This window comes from Podarcis vaucheri (genome assembly GCF_965113315.1).
Source record: "Podarcis vaucheri genome assembly, chromosome: 9".
Taxonomy (NCBI): Eukaryota; Metazoa; Chordata; class Lepidosauria; order Squamata; family Lacertidae; genus Podarcis; species Podarcis vaucheri.
In genome coordinates this window covers 33,667,560-33,683,924 of record NC_138767.1, presented here as the reverse complement: position 1 = coordinate 33,683,924, position 16,365 = coordinate 33,667,560, and the positions used below count along the sequence as shown (strand labels likewise).

The following is a 16,365-nucleotide window of genomic DNA, read 5'->3' as shown; positions in this document are numbered from 1 at the left end:
AACGATCAAGGTCTTCAGCTCCTGTTGACATTAGCAGAGTTTCTTGGTGCTCATTGCTTTTGAAACTGAAGCCATCACAGTTAGCAAATGTATATATTTAGCTCCTGTGATGCTTCTGTAGTTGAGAAAAGTTAGAAGTGATTGAAAATAGTTTTTATAAAACTAATCTTAACAATGGCACCAGATGTGGATGGGGCATTTTTTGGAAGTGGGAGAATGAGAGATATCAATTCTTTATTCTATTAAAGGTTTCTAAGAATGACACTTGATATTATCAGAGAGTTTAGTGCCAAGTAGGATAATTAGGTGAGTTGTAGAAGATCAGGTGATAGAGAGATGATTTCATTTTGTATTAAATGCCATTATAATTTCCATGCACTAAAATCTCTGATGTCCCTTTCGAGGGATCTGCTGTATTAATGCAGAAAGGAGAAATGTGCCCAAAGACCAGTTAATGCATAGTTGAATGACACAAAATGATATCCAGTTATCCCTGCCTCAGGGATAAAAACTATGATGTGGTTGTGTAATTTATATCCTTAAACTACAAATCTCAGAGGTGGGCAGGTCAATGCAACTCAATCTATGGAATCTATGTTTGAATTTCTGTATATCTCAGGCACTGTCTAGGAAACAGTTCACAATAAGTAAACATTCAGTCAATATTTGTTATTAATCAGCATCATTCTGGAAGCTATATTTACTTTTTAACTGTACATCTGAATCTCTATTAGCTCCTGTTAACTTTTTCTATCAATCATGCTCCAAATTCTTATTTTCATAGTCTGACATTTTTACTCATCAGTAAACCCAGTGGTGTTCAGTGGGATTTTATTGGCTGTGCTAGCATATGGGACGTATCCATTCTTAAGGAAATCAGCCCTGAGTGCTCACTGGAAGGACAGATGGTGAAGCTGAGGCTCCAATACTTTGGCCACCTCATGAGAAGAGAAGACTCCCTGGAAAAGACCCTGATGTTGGGAAAGAGAAGGGGACAACAGAGGACGAGATGGTTGGACAGCATTCTCGAAGCTACAAACATGAGTCTGACCAAACTGCGGGAGGCAGTGGAAGACAGGAGTGCCTGGCGTGCTCTAGAATCATAGAATCATAGAATCATAGAATCATAGAGTTGGAAGAGACCACAAGGGCCATCGAGTCCAACCCCCTGCCAAGCAGGAAACACCATCAGAGCACTCCTGACATATGGTTGTCAAGCCTCTGCTTAAAGACCTCCAAAGTAGGAGACTCCACCACACTCCTTGGCAGCAAATTCCACTGCCGAACAGCTCTTACTGTCAGGAAGTTCTTCCTAATGTTTAGGTGGAATCTTCTTTCTTGTAGTTTGGATCCATTGCTCCGTGTCTGCTTCTCCGGAGCAGCAGAAAACAACCTTTCTCCCTCCTCTATGTGACATCCTTTTATATATTTGAACATGGCTATCATATCACCCCTTAACCTCCTCTTCTCCAGGCTAAACATGCCCAGCTCCCTTAGCCGTTCCTCATAAGGCATCGTTTCCAGGCCCTTGACCATTTTGGTTGCCCTCCTCTGGACACGTTCCAGTTTGTCAGTGTCCTTCTTGAATTGTGGTGCCCAGAACTGGACACAGTACTCCAGGTGAGGTCTGACCAGAGCAGAATACAGTGGCACTATTACTTCCCTTGATCTAGATGCTATACTCCTATTGATGCAGCCCAGAATTGCATTGGCTTTTTTAGCTGCCGCGTCACACTGTTGGCTCATGTCAAGTTTGTGGTCAACCAAGACTCCTAGATCCTTTTCACATGTACTGCTCTCAAGCCAGGTGTCACCCATCTTGTATTTGTGCCTCTCATTTTTTTTGCCCAAGTGCAATACTTTACATTTCTCCCTGTTAAAATTCATCTTGTTTGTTTTTGCCCAGTTCTCTAATCTGTCAAGGTCGTTTTGAAGTGTGGTCCTGTCCTCTGGGGTGTTAGCCACCCCTCCCAGTTTGGTGTCATCTGCAAATTTGATCAGGATGCCCTTGAGTCCATCATCCAAGTCGTTGATAAAGATGTTGAATAAGACCGGGCCCAAGACAGAACCCTGTGGCACCCCACTAGTCACTCTTCTCCAGGATGAAGAGGAACCATTGATGAGCACCCTTTGGGTTCGGTCAGTCAGCCAGTTACAAATCCACTGAGTGGTAGCATAGTCAAGACCGCATTTTACCAGCTTCTTTACAAGAATATCATGGGGCACCTTGTCAAATGCCTTGCTGAAATCAAGGTAGGCTACATCCACTGCGTTCCCTTCATCTACCAGGCTTGTAATTCTGTCAAAAAACGAGATCAGGTTAGTCTGACATGACTTATTTTTCAGAAATCCATGCTGACTATTGGTGATCACAGCATTCCTTTCTAGGTGCTCACAGACTGTTTGCTTAATGATCTGCTCCAGAATCTTCCCTGCTATTGATGTCAGACTGACTGGGCGGTAATTATTTGGGTCCTCTCTTTTCCCCTTTTTGAAAATAGGGACAACATTTGCCCTCCTCCAGTCTGCCGGGACTTCGCCTGTTCTCCAGGAATTCTCAAAGATGACTGCCAGTGGTTCTGAGATCACATCTGCCAGTTCTTTTAATACTCTTGGATGCAGTTCATCTGGCCCTGGAGACTTGAATACATCTAAACTAGCCAAATATTCTTGTACTATCTCCTTAGTTATTCTGGGCTGTGTTTCCTTTGCTGAATCATTTGCTCCAAATTCTTCAGGTCGGGCATTGTTTTCTTTATCGGAGAAGACTGAGGCAAAGAAGGCATTGAGGAGTTCAGCCCTTTCTGTGTCCCCTGTTTGCATTTCACCATCTTCTCCTCTGAGTGACCCCACTGTTTCTTTGCTCTTCCTTTTGCTACGAACATACCCATAAAAGCCTTTTTTGTTGCTTTTAACCTCTCTAGCAAGCCTGAGTTCATTCTGTGCTTTAGCTTTTCTGACTTTGTGTCTACACGTGCTGGCTATTTGTTTGAATTCCTCTTTGGTGGTTTCCCCCCTTTTCCATTTTTTGTACACATCCTTTTTTAATCTTAATTCAGTTAAAAGTTCTTTAGATAGCCACCCTGGCTTCTTTAGGCACCTTCCATGTTTCCGTCTCATTGGTATTGCCTGACGTTGTGCTTTTAGTATCTCCCTCTTAACAAACTCCCAGCCATCATGAACTCCCTTTCCTTTTAGTATTGTTGTCCATGGGATCTCACCCAGCACTTCCCTAAGTTTTATGAAGTCGGCTTTCTTAAAGTCAAGAAATTGAGTCCTAGTATGCTTGGCTGCTACTTTCCGCTGTATAGTAAACTTCAGAAGAGCATGATCACTCGCGCCTAATGATCCTTCCACTTCTACCCCACTAACCAGGTCATCAACATTGGTTAGGACCAGATCTAAAATGGCTGTTCCTCTTGTTGCTTCTCCCACTTTCTGGACAATGAAGTTGTCTGCAAGGCCAGTGAGGAATCTGTTTGACCTTATGCTCTTGGCTGAGTTTGACGTCCAACAAATATCCGGGTAATTGAAGTCCCCCATTACTCTAGTCCATGGGGTCACGAAGAGTTGGTCACGACTAATGACTAAACAACAACAACAAAGCATATGGGACAAGTCAGGTGACCACCATTAAAAAATGCCACACCACTCAGGAGACATAAAAGGGTAAATGAACAAATTAACATTTAAAGAAGAGATAGTCCACATTATAGTGGTAGCTAATGAACATTTGTCTAAAGCAATATTTGCTGCTGTAAATTAGTTGTCTTATGCACATTGTTGACTAAATCATGAAATAAAGTTCTGTTCTTAAACATGTGCAAGTCTTACATGACAATAGACAATCCTATGCAAATTTTCTCTGAAGTAAGTGCCATTTCTTCAGTGGAACACATATTGACATAGACAAGTGTAAGAAGTTTCTTTTGTTTTATATGGTACAATTATTCATGGAATATATTGTTTCTTGATCTATTTTACCAAAACAGTTTGAAGCAAATTTGAGGTCTTCTTGCCTTTCCTAAAGACCCAAAGTTGACAGAATCTGAATGCAGTCATCTGCACACTTATCTGTGAATAAGGATCAGTTGAATAAGATGAGCCTTACAACTCAGTAAACATGCATAGGATTGTACGGTTTAGCTGTGATCCTTAGCACAATTTCTAGGGATTAAGCCCCACTGAACACAGGAGAACTTTTGTTGTTGTTTAGTCATTTAGTCGTGTCTGACTCTTCGTGATCCCATGGACCAGAGCACGCCAGGCACTCCTGTCTCCCACTGCCTCCCACAGCTTGGTCAAACTCATGCTGGTAGCCTCGAGAGCCCCTCCAGCCCCCTCCCCCGCTAAAAAATAAACAAGAGAGGGAGAAAAGGTTTTTTAATGTGTGGTCAGGGGAGTTTAATATTGCGGGCTGTGATTAATTTTCATTACTTGATTGTCCTCTGTGTGTACACACTACTTTTTATAGGTCCTACCTTCTTTCCAAGATAGACAGAGGAAGGGAATCAGGTTCTCTTCACAAATCCAGCTTCAAATAATTACAAAATCTTCCACCACTGTGGATTTCCAAATCGGCATGTTGCGTGCATTGCTGTATAATGATTTTCTTACTGGAATTTCTTTCACAGCATGGCTTCTAACCCATAAGTGGCATACTAGTGCTTCTTCATCCTTTTCTTTTCATTTTTTTCTGATGAAAATGGTTGTCATCTCAGTGTCCACAGGTTGAAAGGCTTTCACATTTTTCCTATAACCCCAGTCAGCAGTTTTATATTGCAAAAGGGGGTGGGGGGAATTGGCATAGACTTCATATTTCTAGGTCTGCTACTGTGTACCTAGTAGCCAGTTTGAGAAGCATGCTGAGTTTCTATTGCTCTTCCCATGTCTTTTACCATTAGTGTCTTAGAAAAATTTCTCCAGCACAAGAAGCTGTAATTGCAGCTACTTGGTGACCACCTGAGAAAATTACCTTTACCATTAAAAGTGAATGGATGAAAAAGGCTCGGTTCATCCTTCCTCTACAAAAACATATCTCAAGCAGAGCACAAGCATCAAGGTGATCTGGGGAACTGAATGGGGTTTCACAGGGCACTTAGATATCTTTGTGCATGTCAATATTTTTCTGGAACAATATTCATTGAGAAAAGATAAATTTGTATCCAACTAAATTAAGAATGTAAGGGTTGTATCCAACTAAATTAAGAACATAAATAGGACCTGCTGGCTCAGGCCAATGACCCATTTTGTCCAGCATCACAGTCTCACAGTTGCCAACTAGGTGCCTATGGGAAACCCAAAAGCAAGACCTGACTGCAACAGAAATCTCCCTACCAGTGATTCCCAATAATTGGTATTCAGAACCATACTGCCTCTGAAGTTCTACTCCGCCCCAATGAAATCAATTCACCTGTTAGTCATGAATTTCAATGGGTCTGCTCTGTGTATGGCTAACCCTGGATACAATCCCCAAAATGAAAAATGCTACTGAAGAAGAAGAAGAAGAAGAAGAAGAAGAAGAAGAAGAAGAGGAGGAGGAGTTTGGATTTGATATCCCGCCTCTCACTCCCTTTAAGGAGTCTCAAAGCGGCTAACATTCTCCTTTCCCTTCCTCCCCCACAACAAACACTCTGTGAGGTGAGTGGGGCTGAGAAACTTCAAAGAAGTGTGACTGGCCCAAGGTCACCCAGCAGCTGCATGTGGAGGAGCGGAGACGCGAACCCGGTTCACCAGATTACGAGTCTACCGCTCTTAACCACTACACCACACTGGCTCTAAGTAAGAGACAGGCAGCCTAAGTATGTTTTAGAGATTTATGTCCCCAGATTTGCAGTGTCCCTGGCTGTAGTGAAATTATCGGAGGGCATTTCTGCATAGAGGGAGCTTGGCTACACACCATTCTCAAAGCTCTTCATAGATCAGAGCACAGTCTAATCTGAATAGCAGCCATACAAAGGGTATTCCATCAACATTTTGAGTTCCCATCAACTGATTGATGCTCTGAGTCATGTGAAAAGGGAAACACTATACCACGTCTTGTTATATTACAAGATATTGTATGGGCCTCCAGATGTTTCAATCCAGCCATGGTTAAAATAGTTGTGGCATCCAAGTATGGTGGGGAAATTGGGGAAATGTTTCACAAGGATTGTAACCATTATTGTATCTGGCCTCCCTAAAGACTCCTCCACTCTTTAAATACTTCTGGAGATAATCTAGTATTTGTTACCTAGCCATACAGCATAATTCCATTCCCCTGGTGACAGTACTGAAAATAAGCCCCAGGCAAAAAGAGCATATGCTCAACAAAGGAGTGGGGGAAAGGAACAAAGCCTTGATATACCAGAGTGTAGAAACCCTCCTCCAGAGATTTAATTCAAATTGCTGCAAACTTGTGCAACCTCTGCTGCAGCATCTGCTTTCACAAGTCTCACTTCTCTGCTAGAACAATAGTTTACATCTACTAAAATAAGCAGGTTCTATCTGCATCTCTCACTTTTGTTTTGATACAGAGACATGCCAGGTTGAACAGACCCCCGTGACTCCTTGAATGGATGGACACACCGTCTTCAGCTGAGCTGAAGGCATATGAGAGCAGCAGGGAAAAGAATATGCCAAAGAGTTGGGACAAGAACCCAGCCCTCTTCCACACCTTTATAGCGAATATTTCAGAGGATGAGCTGACTTACTGGATGGTGTCACACATGTTCTTGTGGAAGGACACAATAATATTGTGAAGTTTAGGTGGGCATCCTGTCTTGTTGAGCAGTGTGAAGAGTCCTTTATGGCAGATGAGGTCAAAGTATTTCATCAGGTCTATGAAGGCGATGTATAAGGGACAGCTCTGCTGTTGGAATTTCTCCTGCAGCTGGAGCAGCAAGAAAATCATGTAGACTGTTGACCTCTGAGATCTAAAGCTGCATTGTGACTCAGGATAGATCCTGTCAGTGAGCAACTGGAATCTCTTGAAAAATACATGGGCAAAGGCTTTACCCACAGTACTCAGCAGGGAGATTCCACAGTAGTTGTTACAATCATGGCAGTTACCTTTGTTCTTGCAGAGGGTCACAATGCTGGAGTTGTGCATGTCTTGTGGCAGAGATCCTTCTTCCCAACACGACAAGAGTAGGCCATGGAGGCATGTCATGAGAAAGGAATTGAAGCCAGCTTTCATGTTTTCAGGGGTGCAGTTTTTCTGACTGTTGGTCCAAAGGCTTTCTTCATGCCTTTGTACATTTTGTGAGTATTGCTAGCATCAGCAGCGAGTTGAGTGTTCTCACACAGCTTTAGCCAGTAGTCATTGGCACATCATCTGGCAACCCACTGGGCTTTCTCAGTGTAGCTCAGTTTTTGCAGGGCGCATGCTGGTAGTTCACAAGAGCCTTGCGCTTTGCATCAATGTTCCTTTTCCCAGCCTCAAACCAGTCAGGGATCTGCTGCTCTTTTTGGCCAAAGGCAGACAGAGCTGTGTTGTAGATTCCCTCTTTTTTGAGGTTCAACCTTACGTTGACGCTATATCTGAGGCAGTTCAGTAGGGCTTGTTTGGCAGAATCAGAGGAGCATTAACAGAGTTCAGGTATGACAGTTGTCACAGTGTTGATTCAAGTCTGTACTTTCTGCTATTTGCTATGCACCCTCTCTGACTGGAGATGGCTCTTTCTTGCCACCAGGGAGTGATCTGTGTTGCAGTTGGCATTGTGGTAGGTCCATGTGACACAAATACAGTTAAGTGCTGATTGCCTGGTGACAATCAAATCCAGCTAGTGCCAGTGGTCTGACATTGAATGTCTCCAGGACACTGGGAGTTTTGTCTTAGTAGAAAAGAACATGTTCATGATGCAAGCACAGCTCAAGCAGTCTTAGTTAGTTCTAGGTATTAATGAATATAGTTTTTGCCTATAAGGACATCTGGCAGCTAAGCTTGTGTTTCCTTTGCTGCTCTGTAGAAATACTTTTGCATGACCAGGCGGTGACAGCCCCAGCCCCCGGGGATCATAAGGAAGGAATAAAGACTCTGACAATGTATATGGAATTAAAATTAGGCCACAACTTTATTAAACTTCCGAATGTAGGAAGCTGTTTCTCCTCAACATCAGCACTTGCTAAATGTAGCTTCAAAGTGACATTAATCTATCTACTGGTATTTATCAATGACATCACAACAGCACACTCGTGCTTCCTGAAAATCTTGACTGTTCTATTGAAATCAAACCCAACTGCTTGTTTCACCACACTTTATCTTGCATAAATAAAATGTTGCTTTATGACAGTAATTATGCCTAAGCAATAAATCTGATTGTGCTTCTGTTGCCATACAAGATTTGGCATGGACATTCTAGATGGATGGTGTTCTCACTGGAATGCTACAAAACAAAAATGGAGTGAAGGAGGAGCAAACACTTTAAGGGGGGGTTGTATTGAGAATACAGGCTGGCATCTCAAAGGAAAAAGAGTGCATTATGTGCTATTAATAAGTAGAAAGTTTCCAGGTGATTTGTATATCTTTCTTATGACTGAAATATCAAGAATTCACCAAATATCTGTTCTACTTATTCTAAGAGTTCTGGAAATTGGTCATTTTAGATCAGTGCTAGAGAGTGCTGGCAATATCTTTCTCTCTGATTACAAATTAGACTTACAGTGGAGCTCTTTCTCCATGCCCCCTTCCCATTCTGGTGTTTGCTTCATCCCTTCCCAACTTTATGGTAAGTTTAGCGATATTACTTTCATTTTCAGCAGACACTTACCTCCACTTTATTTTTTTTAAAGTCTGGTCTGTCAAGGTGCCACGAAACAGTTCAGGGGCCCTTCCTTGTACTCGTGCAGATTCCAATTTGCTTCTGATAAAATATCTGCAAAGTATCTTGCTTTGGCTCAGGATGCAGAATTCATCCAAATCCGATTTGTACCTCTAGTATAGTCACTAGTTGGGGGTAAACTATATTATCTGATTATTGTAGGAGTGGAACAGGTCTACTCTTGACTCTCCCATTTATCTTGAGTCTGTATAGGATTGTGAGGAAACATGTATTGCTGACTCTTCCACTTTGTTTTTCAGTCCTACTGGGTAAAACTGGTTTTCTTCCCATCCTTTTAGACGCAATGTTCTCTCTAATCTTTTTATGTAGTAGTGCATTAATTTGTTGGTCTTAAAGGTGCCATAGGATTCTGATGACGTTTTGGCTTCAACAGCACACTTTACCCTTCAGGAATTAATATATTGAGGGAATATGTTGCACAAAACTACTTAACAGGGTACCTTATTTTTCCTTAGGGAGTGTATTTTCATACTCTGGGTTTAGTACTAAAGCACCAGACATACCACATGAGAAGTGCTTGGGTGTATCTCTGCATGATGGATGGGTATATCCTTAATAGTGTGTCAACAGGATAGGCAGAAATAGTGAAGAATGATCAGTGCAGCAATTTTGAGTCAAAGGAGAAAATATATGCTATAAAACATACACTTTTAAAAAGAGTTTTCAAATAACCAGCAATATTCAGGAATGGAATTGCAAATCTTTCCCTCCTAATGTGCATAACATGCTGGATGAGGTCCTCAGCTGCAGTAAATGGGCATGAAGGTATGGCCATTTACACCAGCTGCCCATAATAAAATTGCACTGTCAAAGAATTTAGCATCACAGAATTATTCCACCAAAATAATAAAACAAACCATCATAGATACCACTTCCCCTCCAGTTAGAATCTGCACTGGCTTCATTGAAAATTCTGTCTTTATATTAGTGATAGAGAACCGTATTGTTAAATACAGTCTCATGGCAGGTAACATGAAGGACGCTTCATTCCTTGGATGACAACAAACTGGAAACTCCCACATACTTCAAGGATTTCACCAAGTTCTTTACTAACATTTTCAAAAGGGTGCGGCTGTGAGAAATGTTCACAGCATTATGGTTTCAGCTATTAGTAGCTGCTGGTGGTTATCCAAACATTTCACATGCATTAAGATAAAATTAACACCCGCAGCTCTTCCAGCCAACACCCAACTAACTACAATAAATGAAGTCTAGCCACTAATTCCTTCCATACATAATGCTAATATCTTTGCTGTAGAACCTTTACATTTTAATAAGCCTAATGTGACTCTGATCCAAGTTTCTTCTGGCAAATCCTGCAGACTACAACTGTAAAGTAATTACAGCTGATTATTTAACAGGACAAATAATATTTAATATTTGTTGAGTTTCAACAGGATGCTAGGCACTTTAAAGAACACAGATGTCAAACCAGAGCCTTTACAATGTATATTAGGTGGAGAAGAGGATCATAAGAGGCTGGCTTATAGTGGATCAAATTATTTGTCAGTTTAGCCTAGTATAATATACTCTGATTGGCAGCAGTTTCCCAGGAATGCCAGCAAAGGTTTCCCTGAACCTTTTAAATTAGGCTCCAGGAGGGAACATAGGATCTTCTGTATGCAAAGAACACACAATACTGGTAAGCTATGGTCACTCTCAGCAGCAGTCAGGGGTTGACAATAAGTATGGGATAAAAGGAAAACAAATGGTAGTGGATGATAGTTAAGTGTTGCCAGTGAGGAAATAGCCTTTTTCTCCCTTTTATTGAAAATTTTTTTACAAGACATGAGCATGGCTGGAACGATTCAGATGAGGAGCCAACATCAATCACAAGGAGCAGTATTGTAAAAAGGGTTATAAAGCACCCTGATTCTCACTTAGGAGAGTTTTAACTATGCCCCAACATCTTGTCCCTAAGAAGCTCCTTTGTGACTAGGGAATGTGAACTAAGTGATGTCTTAGAGAACCAGGACAAAGACCAACCTTTAACTTCAGGAGTGGTTCTTGCCAATTATGCAAAGAAGCTCAATAACCCCAGAATATGCAGATGCCTGGTTTTTAGTTCAGTCAAACTGCCCAAGTTGTGCCCACTATTCGGACATTTCAAAAGCCCAAATTGAGGACACTGCATACCTGAAACACTGCTATCCCCAGCAGCAAACATATTTATAAGTACTTAGCCACTAGCAGCTATCAAGGTTAGGAACTTCCACCCAATAAACTGCATTTAGTTTTTACTCCAAGCTCCAGCATTTTCTTTGACTTCTAACTCCCCCTCATGTAATCTGCCTCATGGTGCACAGGGACCCTTAGCTAAAGACTCAGACATGTCAGTTGCATACACATGTACATCTGTGTGCAAGTGTAGATGGGGATGCACAGTAAAAGCAGTATTTATTCTAGCTTCCTTAAGAACTAACAAAACATTCAAAACTCAAAATCCACCAGGATGAGAGAGATTGGATTTGGTGAACCTTGGCCTTTTCCGGCTCAGTCGGGGCTCACAAATTGTAAATTCTTCACCCTGGCTGAACCAGTGGAATTTAAGGTAATGCCAGTCCCCCCAAAGGGGTGTTTTAAATGTGTGGCAGGGTCATGCTGGTGCTGGGACAGAGCAAGGAGAGACTTATACATATTCCAAACCCTTTCAGCTCTATCATGTGATCTACTGACCTGACAGAATTAAGCTGCCAAAAAGGTGTTGTAAGGAAAATTCTTCTCATTACAAGCTGGACCTACAAGTCATGAAAGAGCTCCCCCTCCACTTCACAATTCTTGTGTTTTACTTAAGCTAGATACATAAGATTCAATTTTGCAAGGCTGTTCTCTCTCCCTGCTGACATTTTCCTTAAATGGAAAATATATATTTTACCCTTAGATGGAGTGAGTGGGAGTGGGACACCACAAATACAAAAATGGATAATTTTCATATCATCTTAGCATGATACTATGAGTCATGCCACATATTCTGCTATCAGTCATCAAATGTACAAAATTCAAGTGGAGGAAAATGAAGTGATATAAGTGCAATACAGTCAGGTTGTGTATCCACAGCAGTGACCAGAGGAGGAATGACCACTGGGAAGAGCGCAGAGAGAAGAAATTTCATGCACCCAATGTAGCAAAACCAGGTGACTTCATCTGCTCCACCTGCAATAAAACATGTCTCTCCTATATCAGTCTCTACAGCCACAACAGGTGCTGTAACTCTCCAACAGAGAGAAGAAGAATGTGCCTTGGGGGACTTTACCCCCCAAGGCACATTCTTCCATTGTCTCCAGAAATAGATGGATTCTAACAACAACAAAAACCACCAGTGTGTTGTTGTAGCTGTCTTCAGCAACAGAAAGGTCATTCGAAAAGAGGACCTGATGATACAAAGTAGTTATATACTTCATTTTTTGGTAAATAGAATGAAAATTGAGCAAATTTGTTTAGTAAACTTACCTAATTATTTGTAGTTCCTTAGCAACAAAGCTTTCTTTCTTTTTTGAACAAGTCCATTTCAAATTGTCAAATGTAGTTTAATCCACTTTACTCTATTATTATTTTTTTAAAATAGTATTGCACCCTAGCATTGTACCTTCCTTATGATATATTACTGTGCTATAAACTGAGCTCATGACTCTTCCTCACCCATGCCCCTGTTTTCCCATAATTCAGTCACTTTCTCTAAACATTATCCATCCCCTCCCCTGATGATTTGTTAACTTAGTTTACCAAAATGAAATTCGTAATCAAAAAGATTTCTGAAATAGCAAGAACTCCATCTGTTCTAATGGAGTGTGTGTAATAAAAATGTATGGCGCTGAACACCTCTACCATTTTTTTAAAAGGTCATTTTTAAAAATATTGCAGTAAACATTAGACCAATTAACACTGGTACTGAAATAGTTTCAGGCCTTATGTTCTTGCACTTGCAGATTTATGAGGAGAGATGCTGTTGTTTATAAATTGCATGTATACTTAATTGTATAGAATTCTGCTTCCTCATCGGGTTATGTAAGAATACTTAGGCATCGTTCAGCCTTTATATTTTTAATTTAGGCCATGAGAGGTCTCATTTTGTAACATGTTATTACTTATTTCTCTCAACAGAATTATCTTGTTTAACTGGAAACAAAACAATCTTTCCATTTTGCAGAACCTCAATGAGACTTTTTTAATGCTGCAACAGGCATTGTCTATATGATGATCACTTCCAAGTATCCAGTAATGGAATAGTTAACAGACAACATTAAACATGGCACCACCTGATCACTGGAAGAATAATGTAATTTACTGAGTGGGATTTGTCACTGGACTGTCTAAAGCAATGCACACATTGAACTTTGATGTGCTAAGTAAAGCCAAAATGGGGAAAGAAAGTGATTTATTTGTTCTGTTTGCAAAACAAAGATGACGTAGTGAAGATGCTATCAGAACCCCACTCATGCTATGTTGCCATTGCTGCCTGTGGCCGATGGAGTACATTCCACAAACACTTTTCTTTTGCTACAGTCAACAGTGGGAGAGAACACATTGACCCCTGATAATGGTCTGAAGGTGTAAAATGTAGCATCTTTGCTAAAGTTCAGCAGGTCTGGGTCTGGTCAGTTCCTGGCACAGGTGGGCTCATCAACTCAGTGTATAGCATGAATTTTAATCCCCCTTTAAGCCATTGAATCTAGTAACCATCACCACATCTCATAGCAGCAGATTCTATAAATTAACTATGTGCTGTATGAAGGAGGATACCTCTTCTTGTCTGTGCTGAATCTGCTGCTAACCAGTTGCATGTGATGACCCTCAGATTCCAGCCTTGGGCATCCATGGGATGAATCTGTTGTTGGAAATAACTGTTGATAAATAGTCCTTGCTAGTAGACAAGGGCTCTGAAAGTGCTTGGACTGAATGTTTGCTCAAGCATGACACTGTTCAGGGTGCAGAGGCTAAAAATGCAACAGAACTCTCTCCATAAATGCAAAGTTTTTCTTATGTGCCATTATTCAAATGTGATATAAATATGTTTTCTTTTCTTTTCTTTTCTTTTAAAAAAACCTTGTTACAAATGTCATCATTCACACTTCATTAAGAGGTAAGTCTGTGAATTTTACTGCTCTCTCAAGCCACTCCCCCCCAACCCAATGCTAACTTTAAACTATTATTGAGCAAAAATGAGAGTCTCATCTGAATTCCATTCTTTGATAACCCAAAATAACAGATGGTCTGTTCTCCTAACCCAGTTATTATTTATCAAGGTCTCTTGGGTTTTTTAGAAGCCCTGCACAATATTCTGAGAATAAAGAATATTTTTCTCAGTCAACTCCTTATGCTATAAAGTGTGGAAATATTTGTACACTAACAACAGATTATGGATTAGAATTACTAGAACGCAAAACAATAGTGCAAATTGCCACACACACACACAGATCCACAACAGATATATCTGATCATACCTTTGATCATTTTTAAATAATTTCCTGGCTGCATTACGAACCTTCTCAGCAACACCCCTGAAATAATGAAAGCATTGTAATTGTCAAAGTTGAACATCTTTTCCTGTGCTGCTCATGTAGTGAAACAAATTATGTGGGCCATATTATATTAGGTTTGCACCTTGACTTGGTTATTATTACAGAATTGAATTTTGTGCTAGGTACTGTACAAGGAAAATAAACAAAAGCTATAATGAGACCCTGCCAGTGGCTGACAATGTAACAAGCTGTGTTTTGTTTAAAATTGACAGCATTGTCTTCTGCTTCATCCACTTAATTGAACCTGAAAATATGACCTACTGACTAACAAGGAGTAACTTCCATACGGACAGATGTTTTTCTTCTGCTTGGTAGATTAGCAATTTATGTGTTAAGCTTAGTATCCCTTTGAGAACGTCACTGAGAACTTTTGTCATTGCTTAATTTTTTAGCGTATTTGTTTAATGAAGTTTGACGCTGAATAGTTCAGTTGCTTTGCAATAGATTTTTAGATGGGCCATTAAGAAGAATTAAGGAAGTGATTTAGGCAAGTTGCAACATTCCAGCCAGCTAGGCAATTTGAATGCTATTGTCAGTTTATGCTATGTCATTTGACTGTGAGTTTACTGCAACACCTAAATGCTATTCATCTCCTGCTGGCAACACTGAAGATGAAAATAGTTGCTCAGAATTAAAAGCTAGCATAGTTTGAAACCAAAAGATAGCTAATACATTAAAAGAATAGCAATCAAAAGTTGTGCATGGAAACAAATATGTGTTTGTGCCGGTATGGATGCATTATGTTAAAAACTTAGCATGCCATCTATCTTCTACCAAGTGCACAGATCACAGAGAAGTATTCACTGGAGGGAATGGGGCCAAGTTCAGGGATTATAGGCTCATCACTCTCTCTGTGGGTCTCATATTCCACAGGCTGCTGTACTATCCATCAGATATATGGGCAGCCCATCCTACGATCAGGAGCTGTGACTAGGCTTCTGCCGGTGGTTCCCCTATTGACCTAGACCCATATCCACGCATGATTAATGACATGCAACAGATGCTACCCTGCTGCCTATAGAACAACTGTCCAAGCCAAAGGAGCCCTGATGGGGTGTGCAGTTTACAACCCCATGCATGTAACATTTTCAGGAGCCACTCCATCTCAAAACGCTGATCATGGTTACATGGAGTTGTAGACAGAGATGATCCCCCCCCCACAATTTAATTTGGCTTCAGTTTCCCTGAGGGCAAGACTGTTGGGGGGAAGGAATGATGAGGAAGTGGCAATGAGTACTTTTGTGATACTCCCTGGCATGTTAGAGTCGTTGCAATGGAATCCGTGATTCGGACTTTGTGCAGTGTAGAAATGAAAGTTCTCCACCACAAAGCTTTACAGTGTTAAATCTGTTACAAATAAACATTACAAGATGTAGCCCCATCTTCTTTTTGATTCCTTAATGCAGTTCAATATACTTTCCTTTCTCTGGTCCCAAAGAGAGATCCTAAGCAACTCGATTGTATCATCATCAATGAGCTTACTTGCTATTACTACTGTTGCTGCTGGCTCCATCCATGGCAAAGAGACTGAATTCTCAGGTTTCACCTTCTTGGTGTGAGAGATCTGCAGCTCGGGTTTCTGGTGATGAGTCATCAATTAACCTAAAGACTGAAATGGAAAAATGCCCAACCTTTCCTTACTGCTTTTGCCAGATTGAAACCTCCTTCCTAATAAGAACTTTTCTTCATAGCATTTTAAATGCAATGCACTCAAACCATATCATTTTATGGATATTATATCTTTATAGACTTTGTATACTTTTATATATTTAATATGTTTATTAGGCCAAATAGCAGGAATGATTGATCACAAGAGTTGCCAAGAGAAAGGTGGTCCAAAAAGGTTGGTTAGCCCACAAAGGAACCAGGCTATTTGTCCATGTGGTGCTCCTCTTGATTGGCCCAGCCCACCACCATGTCTAATGGGCATTTACACCCTAGATTTACTGTAAAGCTGGGGCCCTGTGCATGTAAACTAGGCTAGAGCTCCTCCTGAAGCCTTTGTGCTACAGACATCTATGTCT

General features: G+C 40.8%; 1 long non-coding RNA gene across 2 annotated transcripts in view; it reads right to left on the bottom strand.

The window, feature by feature from the left end:
* LOC309540718 overlaps positions 1 to 16,365 on the bottom strand; it is a 98,665-nt gene that overhangs the window by 44,162 nt on the left and 38,138 nt on the right. The window lies entirely within an intron of this gene.